At 34.3% G+C, this 13,652-nt stretch overlaps 1 pseudogene across 1 annotated transcript; it reads left to right on the top strand.

The window, feature by feature from the left end:
* The first annotated feature begins 6,444 nt into the window (after positions 1 to 6,444).
* Positions 6,445 to 10,594, top strand: LOC143917320 (toll-like receptor Tollo pseudogene; annotated as a pseudogene). The gene has a single exon (XR_013261053.1). The product of XR_013261053.1 is annotated as a toll-like receptor Tollo pseudogene (transcript).
* Positions 10,595 to 13,652: the final 3,058 nt, after the last annotated feature.

The following is a 13,652-nucleotide window of genomic DNA, read 5'->3' as shown; positions in this document are numbered from 1 at the left end:
ATATAATGTTTCATTCGTGGCCTAATTAGTGTTTTTTTTATTATTTTTCTAGTTTTCGAATTAAAATATGTACCTACCTATTATGTACATTAGTGTGAAGAAAACTTATCCAATAGTATTAATTGGTCAAAATCGTTGAATATTCACGATTTAAAGAATCAACGATGGGTTTATTATTTCACAAATAAAACAAACTTTCAAAGTTGTTAATTTTTACATACCTCCTTTACGTTTCACATTGTTTTCGTGTAAGTGGTAATTTTTAATATCTCTTATCTCTTATCCGATCGTTTTCATTCTTTGCCATATTGCTCATTTTGGTCATCAATATATGTTATTACACAGTTTTGTTGCTTTTGATTAATTTCAGCTCAAATTGTATTGCATCATTTGATGAGTGTAGGCTAATATTAATCAGGTATATACATATGTATGTATGTATGTATATGTTCAATATGCATAAGGTAAATTTATATGAATTATAGATACATATTGATTATAATATTTGTAGTATTATACCAGTAAAATTAACGCTACACAGGCAAGGAAAACTAATTAAAACTCCTCCTGAACAAAGCTTTCAGAAATATTTAAAACATTTAAACTTGTTCGCGTCTACGAAACGGCGGCCAGGCGATCGTTATAAAATTTAAAATTCTTCTAAATTTCTTCAACTTTTGTACATCCTAGTACATACTAGGTCCACGAGTACCTAATAGCAGTCGAAACCGATCACAGTGTTTATGTATTTCAACCCGTTGAACACCTCTCTCCTTTAATTACAGGGCTTCATGATTTATGTGGCGCTTTTGGAGACCGTGGAATATGTATGTGTGCATGTTCGGGACTAGTCAAATTACTTAGTGTGCCTTTAAATGGTAACGTTCGCTTACTATCAACCCACACTTTTCATCAACTTTTAATTGCGGTCTAACGAACGACGATCGTCTCCATACTATTTTTATTTATATACATATAAGACCCAGAGCCATCTAATAGCAATCATCCTATTTACCGAATGTGAATCGTATATTATAATTACACACTCGATTTCATTAGAGCTGTGAGTAATCTCTCGGGAGAGACAGAAGGCTACCGGCGAGGTTGTTCAAATGGCGGTTTAATAAAAGGGGACGCTTATTCGTCGGATTTGAACGAAAAAATAAAACATGAATGCCAAAGTGGGGGGTAAGTTTCAATGCGATGTCACTTTGAAGTTACAAGAGACCGCTTTTAGGACGTGTGAATCGATATAAAGAACATGTTTGTGAGCTAAAATAGTACTGGAGCAGTCGCCGAGACGCCACCGCGTACTCCCTCTGCTTCTCAAATGTTTCGCATAATTTATGTTTTAATTTCGTACACCTGTATGTGTGCTTAGAGAACACCTCTATATGTATATAGTACAAGTTTCTGTTCGAAATCAAATCTTGTTCAGTGGAGTGAGATGGGGCGTCGTTGCTCGAATTCACTTTTGTGTATGTGAAGCGGGGGCTGGTTGTTTTGATATTTCGCATACGTATGCCGATTGATTGAAATTCATGGCTTTGGAGAAGATTCGTGAATATGCAACAGCCGTACGCATAGGAAACGTGAGATTAATTAACACGGATTCTGAGAATGCTCGTGCGAGTCGAGCTGCCGTCTATATTTGACGGTCCCGAGAAAGCGTGATTCTGTTTGGAAATTTCGGAATTGTATGCAATTCTTGGTACACGATGACAGTTTTAAACTGTCAGTATAACATATGTACGTGTAAATTCATTTTGAAGTGTAACCTTAGAGATGTGTTCGTTAAATACTCTTAAGCACACTGAATGGTATGGGACGTTACGTGTGCTTGGCTTCCCAATGTGACCGTAAACAGTGAGTGGTCCCCAAATCGAATTCGGGTGTGCTTGCACGTGCAGAATGCATATGTTTGGGAGGTCGCACGTGTGTGCATATCCATATGCAACCGACAAGTTTCTCCTACATTTCTTCAAATGTGGGATTCATCGTTATTGATCACCGCCAAGCAAGGATAAAATATCACCAAAAACACAGGGGGTGATTTTTGGGACTGTGTGACATGTACGAGTATATGGGCTTTGGGTACTGCGATTTTTTCGTATGTTTAAAAGTATCTAAAAAAAAAAAAACACGAGCCACACAGTGTGTTTTAGTCCTATATGTTTTGGAACCTATTGTCCGTGAATTATTTATTTATACTGTTTTGTCTCAGATACAGAAAACTATGATAGGTTTCCATTCAGGAAATGGTACATCTTGTTGGTTTTTTTTATTTATTTAATGAACTTTATACTTATCTTCCCTTTAATATACCAGCAGCAAAGAATAGTGGTTAGTATATAATGCTTTTGAACAAAGTGGTCACGGGTTCATATCCCACCAGTTGGTGCTGGCCAGACTTTAGATTTGTGACTCCACATCGAACGTTTCCTATCAGAGTCTGCCAATTTATCTGATTTTTTTTTTATTGCAACAAATTGGTCACCTTACCCATTTTCTTGCAAAATCTTGAGTTTTGAGTAATCTAGAATTATACTTACAATACTTTCTACAATTTTTGACCATAGATGTCGTGTTTAATGTAAAAATATATATGGGTGCATACCTGTAAAATTATTAAATAAATGTTATTAATATGTTTGGCCACAATGATCACTATGTAATGCGACAGCGATATAATAAATACATATGCAAGTAGCAACATAGCTCTGTGGTAAGCGTATAATGCTTTCAATTGAGGGGTCATGGGTTCATTTCTTGACCCGGTGTTGGATATATGTGACTCCAGGTCAATCGTTTTTTATCAGAGATTGCAATTTTATCTGATTTCGTTGTTAAAAATCGGTTCCGCTAATTTGGCAACCTATCCGTTTTAAGTTATTTGCAAATTCGAGTTCCTAGCATCTTGTGTTTGTTGATAAACATAATAAAAATGCTACCCATCAACATATTTCTCGCAAAAATCTGCTGTATATCGAATTAGTCCATATGGGTTTACCTGTGATAGTTAAATAATATATGATAAGAACGAAACAATTATATATTTCGTGAAAAACCACTAAATAATTATTTGGAAAATATTATTGGCTAGAAGGATTGTTGAGGACCACTGTAGTATGTAGGCAAAAAATATTCAAATAAACAAACAATTTCAATCTTATTTTTTATACACAATATTTTTGCACATTGGATTATAAAATTGGATAGGAATAGTTCCGGACGGAAAGATAGAATAATGTAATTGTATTACGGCTTTATAGGTTTATATAATATATAAAAATAATATTGTAAATATATTTACATGCATATATTCCAATTCATTATAATGGATTCTAAGCGGTTAAAAATATCTATTTATTTTAAAATATTTATAAAATGACATCATATGTATATAAAATATTTTGGATATGTAATTCAGTCCAGTAATCTGTTAGTTATGCAGAAACTACATTATTTTGACTAATACCAAAATTATAGTATAGTCAATACTGTAAACGTGGGTCGGAAACTGAGTTGATTCGTTTCTGAGTAAGTTACGTAGTCTCGAGTGTGACGCAATTGTCTAATAAAATACAATTTTATACCGTTTCATAAAAAATTATATACAGTAAAATTTTATGTGTGTAGATATTATGAAAGTTAGTGAAACGAAAACTGGTTTATTTAGCCGAGACAATAGACATTGTTTAGATATAATGTCAACTCGAAACTTTGAAATTTGTTTGAATCGTAATTTCCCATGTCGATCTGAATTGAGTGCGCTTTGTGTTTCGTTTCATTAAAACGTGGAGAAAATTCACGTGTGTGTGTATTTGTTTGGTCGGTTGTTTTTATTGTTTTTGTCTTCTCTCGTTCGAACAATTCGAATTTACGATTCGTTGTGCGAAAGGAAATTCTCTCTCACTCTTCTTCTCTTTCGGACGTAATCCGTTTACTTTGGCGACCGTAAAAAAGGATAAATGAATATGAAATAAAAATAGCATTGGCGAATAATAATTGCAAAAATAAATCATCAAAGATTTATATGGTTCGTGCGTATCGTTTTCGTCAACAATGCGAATTTTTATTCTATAAAAATTACGATTTGTAAAAATATATTTGTTGTAAAAAATGTATCATAATTTGTTGTTTAATATTATATTTAGAAGAATTTGTTGGTTTGAACTGCGAACTTTATGTTGAGGCATTTCAGAGTTTTCAGTTTCAGAAATAGATGCCACTGTAAATGCAGTTTGCAAATTTCTTCTACGGAAAATATTCTAAACATATTTTTATATAATTGAATAAATATATTCCATTTTATAATGTAGTACTAATTTTATAATTATTTAATAAGAAATTAAACCATTTTAATTTTTTTTTATAATATTTATAATTAAAGTTAAAAGTGTCGAGCTTAAAGAGCTGAATTTAATTTGATTAAATGAAATGATAATATTGAAACTGAAATTCACGGATTATATTATTGGTACATTTTTATTCCTTAATTTTTAATTTAAAACAGTAAAAATAAACTATTTTTTCTTTTTACTTTAAACAAAACGTAAAAATTTACAGAATTTGTTTTGCTCTTTGATGCCAATTTATTTATTTGTCGTTTATAATTGGATATTTCCTAGAAATGCTGCATTCAAATCTTTGTCGCGGCGATTTTTACTTTATATACATATGTATATACATACATGTATATGTACATACGTACACATACATATACAACTGTTTTTTTAGATTTTGGATTAAATTATCTCCCAAACCGCTCAACGGATCAGACTTAAATTCTTTTACATGTAATAGAAATTATAAATATTATAGATTCATATTTTTTAAATATATGTATCTCAACCGGTTTTACTCTTTAGGTAAGAGAATTTAGGTTTTTTGTGTTTTTCTCAGAAATCTTTCCGTGAATCAGACTGAAATTTCATATGTAGAAATTTAATCGTAATATCAAGTTGTATATCAAATTTGGTGAATACCCGTCAACTGGAAGTGGCAGTTTATTCTGATTCGTTTTTTCTTCCACTTTTGTTTTCGACCTTTTAAAAAAATGTGTTCTCTTCATAATCCTTGTATCAATGTGATGAAAATAGAAAAAAATCATTAAATTTAATACATGGATAAAACATGCATACAAATATTTTCCAGTAATGTTTTCACCGAACATTATTTTAAATAATTTCGAAATGTTTATATAATATTATTTATTTAAATACATGGTAAAGGTGACCCATGGAGTTGAATTATACAAATAATAAAATAAAAACAAAAATATTCATAACAATAATAAGATTTTCATGTAAGAAAAAGTATACATGAAAAAAAATACGGGGAAATACTGAAAGAAGAAAAATGAAAAGAAAACATCTGGAACGGTAACGAAAACAAAATTAAAGAAAATAAATTGGAAAAGAAGAATTACAAGACATCTAGTTTGTTTTTAAAAATGTTAAGATCTTCTGAATTTACTACATTGTTGGGAAGACTATTCTAAACTGTAACCGCAATGTGATTTTTTTTAATAATTTATATATGTATGTAACTAAATACATTTTTTGTTATATTTTCGGGGTGAGACCTGGGTTTGACGTGGCAACCCTACTTAGAACTCACGACAATTAGTCAAACCTAATTATAACCGATCTAATTAAATTGCAATAGATGACTATTGAACGTTCATTTTTTATAAAAATAGTAAAAAAAATGGAAAATATTGTCGATATGAATCGATCAAATTTTTACTTTATCTATGTACGTAGTAACAATAGATGAAGTTTTCCGATTATGCGAAAATTCGAACTCGTGATTTTGACTGATTCGAACTCAAAATCGGAAACTGATCACGTTTGCATGATTTAGAAAAAATGTGTGTGTGTGTGTGTGTTTTTTGAACACCGTAGTCCTATCGAACTGAAACTTAGTATCGGTCACTGAAATTCTTATCGACTCGACGTAAATTTTTTTCAATTTTTTAAGTTGACTGGAAATGGTACCTCCCCTTATAGGTGTCCTCTTTTTTTTACGTTTTTCAATTCAATTATCTCCCAAGCCGCTGACTAAATTTTTTATTTATATGTATGTACATTCGAATTTTTCGCTCTGGCCTTTATGCACAAACAATTAAACTGCTTATTAAATACAAGCCGAAGTGTTATTAAAATCTTGAAAAAAAGAAGCCTCACAACTGACAATACAAAACATATGGTATCGGAAGCGAACGAGCGCGCAAAGCGATAAGGCAAAGCGCGCGCGCCTCCGCGTCTTGCGCTTTCCTTCTCGCATTTGGCGGGAAAAATTGTCGGGATTTTCCGCGCATGTCCCTAGTTTTCCACGGGAGGTTGGCAGGGGAGGGGAGAGTGTCAGAGGGTGTGAGGGCGTCTCGTCGGCCCTCCGTCAGTCGGTCGTGTGTCGGCCGCGCGGCTGCACGCGCCCGCAATGCGCGCGCGCCTATACTTGGTGCTCGCGGTTCTCGCCTCCGCTCGCTCTCAACATCATCAACCCCCATGTGATCATCATGACCAGCACCTCACCTGCACCCTCAGAACCACAGCGGCCGCAGCAGCCCTCCTCCACCAACTGCCTCAACAAACCTTGCATCACCTCACACACCTACATCTCAAATGCAGCGAACGTCTCTTCTTCGAAAGCCACCTAACCACCCCACCGGACTTCCTAATACGCACGGATCGCCTCTCAGAGCTGCACTTGGACAGGTGCAAAATCCGCAAGGTACCACCGAGAACGTTCGCGCACTTGCACCACCTGAGGAATCTCGCCGTGACGACTCACAATGCCGACTGGTCCCCCATGACTATGGAACTCGATTCGGAGTCGTTCTCGGGCCTCAGGGAGCTGAGAACTTTAGACCTGTCGCACAATAACATTTGGAGTCTGCCCAGTGACGTGTTCTGTCCCCTGCAAAGTCTCAAAACTTTGAATTTAACTTCGAATCGCATTCAAAACATGACTCAACTCGGACTCAACGGCACCAAGACGTGCAACACTGCTTTGGAGATTTTGGATTTGACTAATAATGATGTGATCACTATTCCGGACGATGTGCTTTCGGCGCTGCGATCTCTCACGCATTTGAACTTGCAGGAGAATGCTATTTCGAAGATATCTGACGGATCTCTGGCGGGGCTTTCTAATTTGCAAATGTTGAATGTGTCGAGTAACTTTATAGCTACTCTGCCGCCGGAATTGTTCCAAACGACTCGCAGCATCAGACAAGTGTATGTTGTTAATAATTCTTTGAGTGTGTTGGCTCCGGGTGTTTTCAACGGTTTGGACCAATTGTTGGTGTTGGATCTGTCGCACAACGAACTCACTAGCAGGTGGGTCAGCAAAGACACGTTCTCGGGACTAGTGCGGATGGTCGTATTGAATTTGGCGCATAATCTCTTGACGAAAATCGACTCGGCTATATTTCGCGATCTGTACAGTCTTCAAATTTTAAGCCTGGAGAATAATAAGATTGAAATCGTCGCTGAGGACGCCTTTGCAGAGTTGAAGAATTTACACGCTCTGACGCTGTCGCACAATAATTTGAAGACTATTGAAGCGTATCACTTTTCCGGACTGTACGTTTTGAATAAACTGTTTTTGGATCATAATAGTGTTAATTCGATACACGTGCGCGCTTTCGAAAACGTCACCAATTTGCAAGATTTGAGCATCAACGGGAACGATTTGAGGAGTGTGCCGGCCGCTATTAAAAATTTGAGAGTGTTAGAGTCGTTAGATTTGGGGAAGAACAATATAAGTGTGATTGTGAATTCGTCTTTCGAGGGTTTGGATCAGCTGTACGGTTTGAGGCTGGTCGACAACAGTATAACGAGCGTTTCTTCGGAAAGTTTCGTGAATTTGCCTTCGTTACAAGTGCTGAATTTGGCTTCTAACGAGATAAAATTCGTTTCGAGGGGTGCCTTCAGTTCCAATGCGAACTTGAGAGCTGTGCGGTTGGACGGCAACAAATTGGACGAAATCACCGGTGTGTTTGCCGGTTTGAAACATTTGGGTTGGTTGAACATATCCGACAACGGCATAGTGATATTCGATTATAACGATCTTCCCGAGAGTTTGGAGTGGCTAGACATTCACAATAACAATTTGAAAGTGTTGCCTCGGTGTGCTCATACGAAAAGTGTCAATTTGAAAACGTTGGACGCGAGTTATAACCGCATTCGCGAAATTAGCGATTCCGTCGTACCGAATACAATAGAGAATCTGTTCGTGAACAATAACAATATAAGTCACATTGAGCCGGGCACTTTCGTCGAGAAGAGCAATCTCCAGAAAGTGTATTTGTACGGTAATAAAATACAGACTATGGACATCGGAGCTATAGCTCTGAGTCCCATAGCGGACGGGGCTGAAGTTGCACAATTTTACATAAGCGCAAATCCTTACAAATGCGACTGCAACATGGAGTGGCTTCAGAGGATCAACCAACTGGTGCATACGAGGCAGCATCCTAGAGTTATGGATTTGGAGAATGTTTCGTGTTCTATGACGTATTCGAGAGGTACGGCTACTAAGTCCGTGCTCGAAATGAAGCCGTCTCAATTCCTATGTCCGTACGAGAATCATTGTTTCGCTCTGTGTCATTGTTGCGATTTTGATGCTTGCGATTGCGAAATGACTTGTCCGTCGAATTGTTCCTGCTATCATGATTTAACTTGGACGGCGAACGTTGTAGATTGCTCTAACGCTGGCTATACAGAAGTGCCTGCAAAGATTCCGATGGACGCGACTGAGATTTATCTCGACGGGAACAATCTGAAGGAGCTCGGCAGTCACGTGTTCATCGGCAAGAAGAAACTTCAAGTGTTGTATTTGAACAATAGCAATCTGCACAATGTGCACAATCGCACGTTTAAAGGGGTCGAATCGCTCAAAGTGCTGCACTTGGAGAACAACAAGCTGCAGGAGCTGCGTGGCGACGAGTTCGATCAGTTGTACAATTTGAACGAATTGTACTTGGACCATAACGGAATATCTAAAGTGGGAAATGACACTTTCAAAGCTATGAAGAATTTGGAGGTTTTGCGTTTGGACGAGAATAAGATTGTCAACTTTGAGCCGTGGCAATTGTTGGCGTCGTCTCAAGGCAGTTTGTCGCACGTGTCTTTGGAGGGCAACAAGTGGTCCTGCGGCTGTAGCAACATCGTCAAATTAGAGTCGTGGCTCAGGAGCAATCCCGGAGATCCTGAAAAAATGTTCTGCTCACACTCGGACAAGAACAGAGAGACTATTGCATCAGTTTTAAGCCGCTGCAGCAACTATATGGAGAACAGATTAGCAACTTCCGTCGAACAGAGAGAAGTTCTATTCGCTCCTACTTTCATCGGCCAAAATTATATTTCCATCTTTGCTGGAATTTTTATAGCAGTTGTGATCGTTTGCATGTTCGGCGCATTAGTTTTTGCATTCAGACAAGACGTACGCCTTTGGGCACATTCAAAATACGGTGTGCGTCTTTTCAAAGATAATACGACTACGAATATTGCCGAATTGGATGCCGACAGGCTTTATGATGCGTATATGATTTACAGTATCAAAGATGAAGATTTTGTAACAAGAGCGATCTCTTCAGAATTGGAACAGACTGGATATTCCGTCTGCTTGCACTATCGCGATATACATATGATGACTGGAAATTCGTATTTGGCTGATAGTGTTGCAAGTACGACAGACGCTTCGAAAAGAATCATCGTTGTATTGACGATTAATTTTTTGACTTTGGAATGGATGAATCACGATTTGAGAACTTCCGTATTGTCGACTTTGAAAAGTTTGAGATTGGCGTCGAAGAGCAGTAAGATAATTTTTATATTGACGACTGATGTGAGTGCTTTGAATTTGGACGCTGAGTTGCAGCTGTATCTGAGGTCGCACGGAGCTTTCTATTGGGGCGAGAAGAGGTTTTGGGAGAAGTTGAGGTTTGCCATGCCGGATGTTCATGGAGATAAAGAGCTGAAGTTGCCGACTGCTCAGTCTTTGAAGAATCTGCCGTCGGAGTTGAGGAAGAGCTCCAATCTGAGGTACACGGCTGCACCTTCGTCTTGCGATGGAGTCTTGCAGCATCCTCATCTGCAGCAGAGGACGCTGCCCGTCCCTGGAATCAGGGGTGGTTGCGGCCTCTCCAGGGGTGATCCTCAGACTTCGTGCTCGTACAACCCCAGGGATCATGGATATCCTACTGCCGGTCACGGGGGTAGGACTTATTTCGTTTAGAGGCCGAACGAGAGTCGACCTCCCAACTGGGCTGTGAACTAGGTTTATAAATTTATCTATACAATACACATACATACATACATACATACACACTCGTGAAGACCAATGCCTTCTTAGCACTAGAAAAAACACATGATCGGTGAGTCAAAAAATATAAAAATATAAAAAATTAAACGAGCTTTTTCGATATAATCACGATTTATGTACTATTTTGACCGTTGGTAAATAAACTTGATATTTTCCGAGTCACTAAAAAAGTAAAAGAAAAGTTTACGTTCAGTTTTTGCCATTCAGTTTGAAGGAAGTGTTTTTCCGGGGTGAGTTTTGAATGCACTTTATTTATTTTATATTGAAAAAAGTGGTATTGTCTATATATATATTTTTGTTCCTATATCAATATATATATATATATATATATATATATTATGTATAATATAAGTTTAAAAAAAATAATGACTGAAATGCGAATGAACTAGTATAATTTATTTTTTTAAAGCACAACTAACGATACCAAATTAAATAAAAAGAAAAAATGAATTCTAATTTACTATATACATATATATAGGTATATATATATATAATATAATAATATAATACATGTAATTAACATAGCATTAAATGCTTGGAATATAATTTAATTTATTTTTCAAATGCATATGTACTTGTCAATAGATTTTTGAACCTTGAACCCTTTTCATTTAAGAGCATTACATTGTATGTATGTTTTTAATGAGAATACAAGATAAAATCAATTTTAAATTGTCCATTTTATTATTGTATTATTTTTTATCATTAGTGATGTAATCAGATTCAATTTGTAAATTGTTGTGGACGTCTCATAATGTGTAAATATCTAATGATATATAGTTTTGTATATAGATAAAATAATAATGACTTAAGAATAAAATTTTTTTACCATGCATACATACATATATGTATACACAGTTATGATAATCCGAACGCATTTTTATATCGAACTTTAATATATATGTATATATGTATTATTATTTTAACTTGAAAATTGTGTAAAAAAAAAACATTATTATATAAATCATATCGGATTATTTCGACTGTGGCGTTTTTCATTGTATATATATATATAACTACGCACATTGTTAACGTTTTATTATTTATTTATATTTAAAAAATACTATTGTGCATTTATATTATATCCATAAATATTTACGTTAGCGTTTCACGTATATTTTCACATGGCAAAAAAATAAAGTATTTTATACACACTCCCGATTTGAATAATAACGTAAAAATGAATGGATCTTTAAATTTTGGAACTCGTTCTCTAAAGGTTACGATGTTGTTCAGTGAAAATTTTTAAGAATGGCTTCTAATTATGCTAAGTTGTTCATAAAACTCATAACGTATATTTATTATTCTCAATAAAAAGTGATATATTATGGTAAGCATTTGTATTAAATTATATAAATATATATATTATATATATTCAATTTGCTGCGAATAAATATTGTTTTTATATGATAATCGAGTTTCTTTTTCATTTATTATACACATTGTGCAATCATATCCATTTCTTTGTTCAGATTTATTTATTTTATATGCGTGTGTGTATTATAGGTTACATCGTTTTAGATGTTTGGTTATAAATTATGAGTGTGGTTCGAGATTAGTTCCATACTGTGTGATACACTGCTCTGATTAATCGATTTGATTAGCGATCACAGACCTGTTAATTACTGCGATAAATTTTGACCGCCGTGAAAAATAAGGTTTTATTTAATACATATTTACAAAGATGATAGGTTTGTTTTGGAGAGGCGCTATTTATCGTGTTGGTTTTTTTTCCTTAGGCCAAATTTTTGTATGTGATTTTAATCTTGCGCTTTTGTAATATCTACGTGTTGTTTTAATACGTAATATATCAAAAGAGACTTTTCGTAATATAAAAATTACTACGCATCGGATGTTTGATTTATTTACATTTTATTAAGTCAAATTTTTCATTTGTGGAATTTATTTTTGTGTACCAGAAGTATTTGAATACGATTTATATAATACATACATACATACATATATATGTACATACATACGTATAATTAAGATTTTCTTTCATGAAACTGAAATAATCCTAGTAAAAATTAATTATTATTATAACTTAAACTAATACTCAAATAAAAAAATATTATAATAAGGCATCGGTTTTAAGATTGCGAAGTATTTTATTAATTTGTTTACTTATTTATTGAAGTATTTTATTTATTACAAAATTAATAAAAATATATATGTAGGGGACTAATTATAAAGGAAATTATACATATACATATACAAGTGACTAATTATGAAGGAAAAAATAAGGCTTGTATGTATATAAATGGTAAGTTACTAATTCTCCTTTTCGGCGAGGAAATAAAATTAAGTTGTCAGTAGTATATAATATAAAACTGGTCAGTTAGCATTATAAATGGTCTGTATCCATTGATCAGTATGTGTATGGTCATTAAATATATTAAATAGTCGTTGTTAATTTAATTTATTTATATAGAAGGGTAAGTAATTAAATGAATTAGTCAGTAATTCAAACACTTTGATGATAATCGGAAAATATGAAAACAGAAATCAAATCACTATATGATTTGTACATTCTTGTAAAGAAATGGCTATTGTTAGAAAAGGGCTTCAAGCTATAAAAGTAAGATGTAAATATTTAATTATTTGATAGTAAAAAAAACATGTAAGGAAATACTATTACAAATCTTGGTTAAGGAGAACAGTGGTGTTTGAACCATACCGAGATACCAGAGCCTGAGGATTCAGCGTATGTGATGTCTCACAATGTAAAACATTGTTTCTTACTGACCGTTGATTGTTTTTCACTGGCCGATGAAATTATTTTCCTGACCAATTTTATGAATCAGTTGATGACCATTTTTTTTTAATTTAGTTTTCGACCGTTTTTGTATTCAGAAACCAACCAAAAAGAAGAAGTGAGATAAATACTTTTTATTATTACTATTAAGCTCATTTGGAATACTAAAAAATATGTATAGTAAAAATTATTTTATTACCGAGGCAAATTAACGAAAATATTTGGCCTCATTTGGAAACACCGGATTAAGAATTAAAACATGAAGTATATTAAAATTTAAATATTTCAAAATGGACTAATTTTAACACTAAACAAGTATTTTGTGCTCTTCGATTGAAAATCTTTATTTTTTTTTGGTTTTTGCTGTTTAAAAAAGTGAAAATAAAACTTAGTTTCATATTTATGCATATAAAATAAACGTTTGTGTGTCAACACATAATAATTCAACAAAAAGATCCATCTTAAGTACATTGTTGCTACTGTTGTATCCTACATATATGTAAGTTTCTTTCATCATAATATAATAATTATCATAATATTATCTCACGTAGGTTGAATCCTT

This window comes from Arctopsyche grandis, chromosome 9, assembly GCF_051622035.1.
Source record: "Arctopsyche grandis isolate Sample6627 chromosome 9, ASM5162203v2, whole genome shotgun sequence".
In the NCBI taxonomy this organism is placed as follows: Eukaryota; Metazoa; Arthropoda; class Insecta; order Trichoptera; family Hydropsychidae; genus Arctopsyche; species Arctopsyche grandis.
This window is presented reverse-complemented; position numbering and strand designations above follow the sequence as displayed.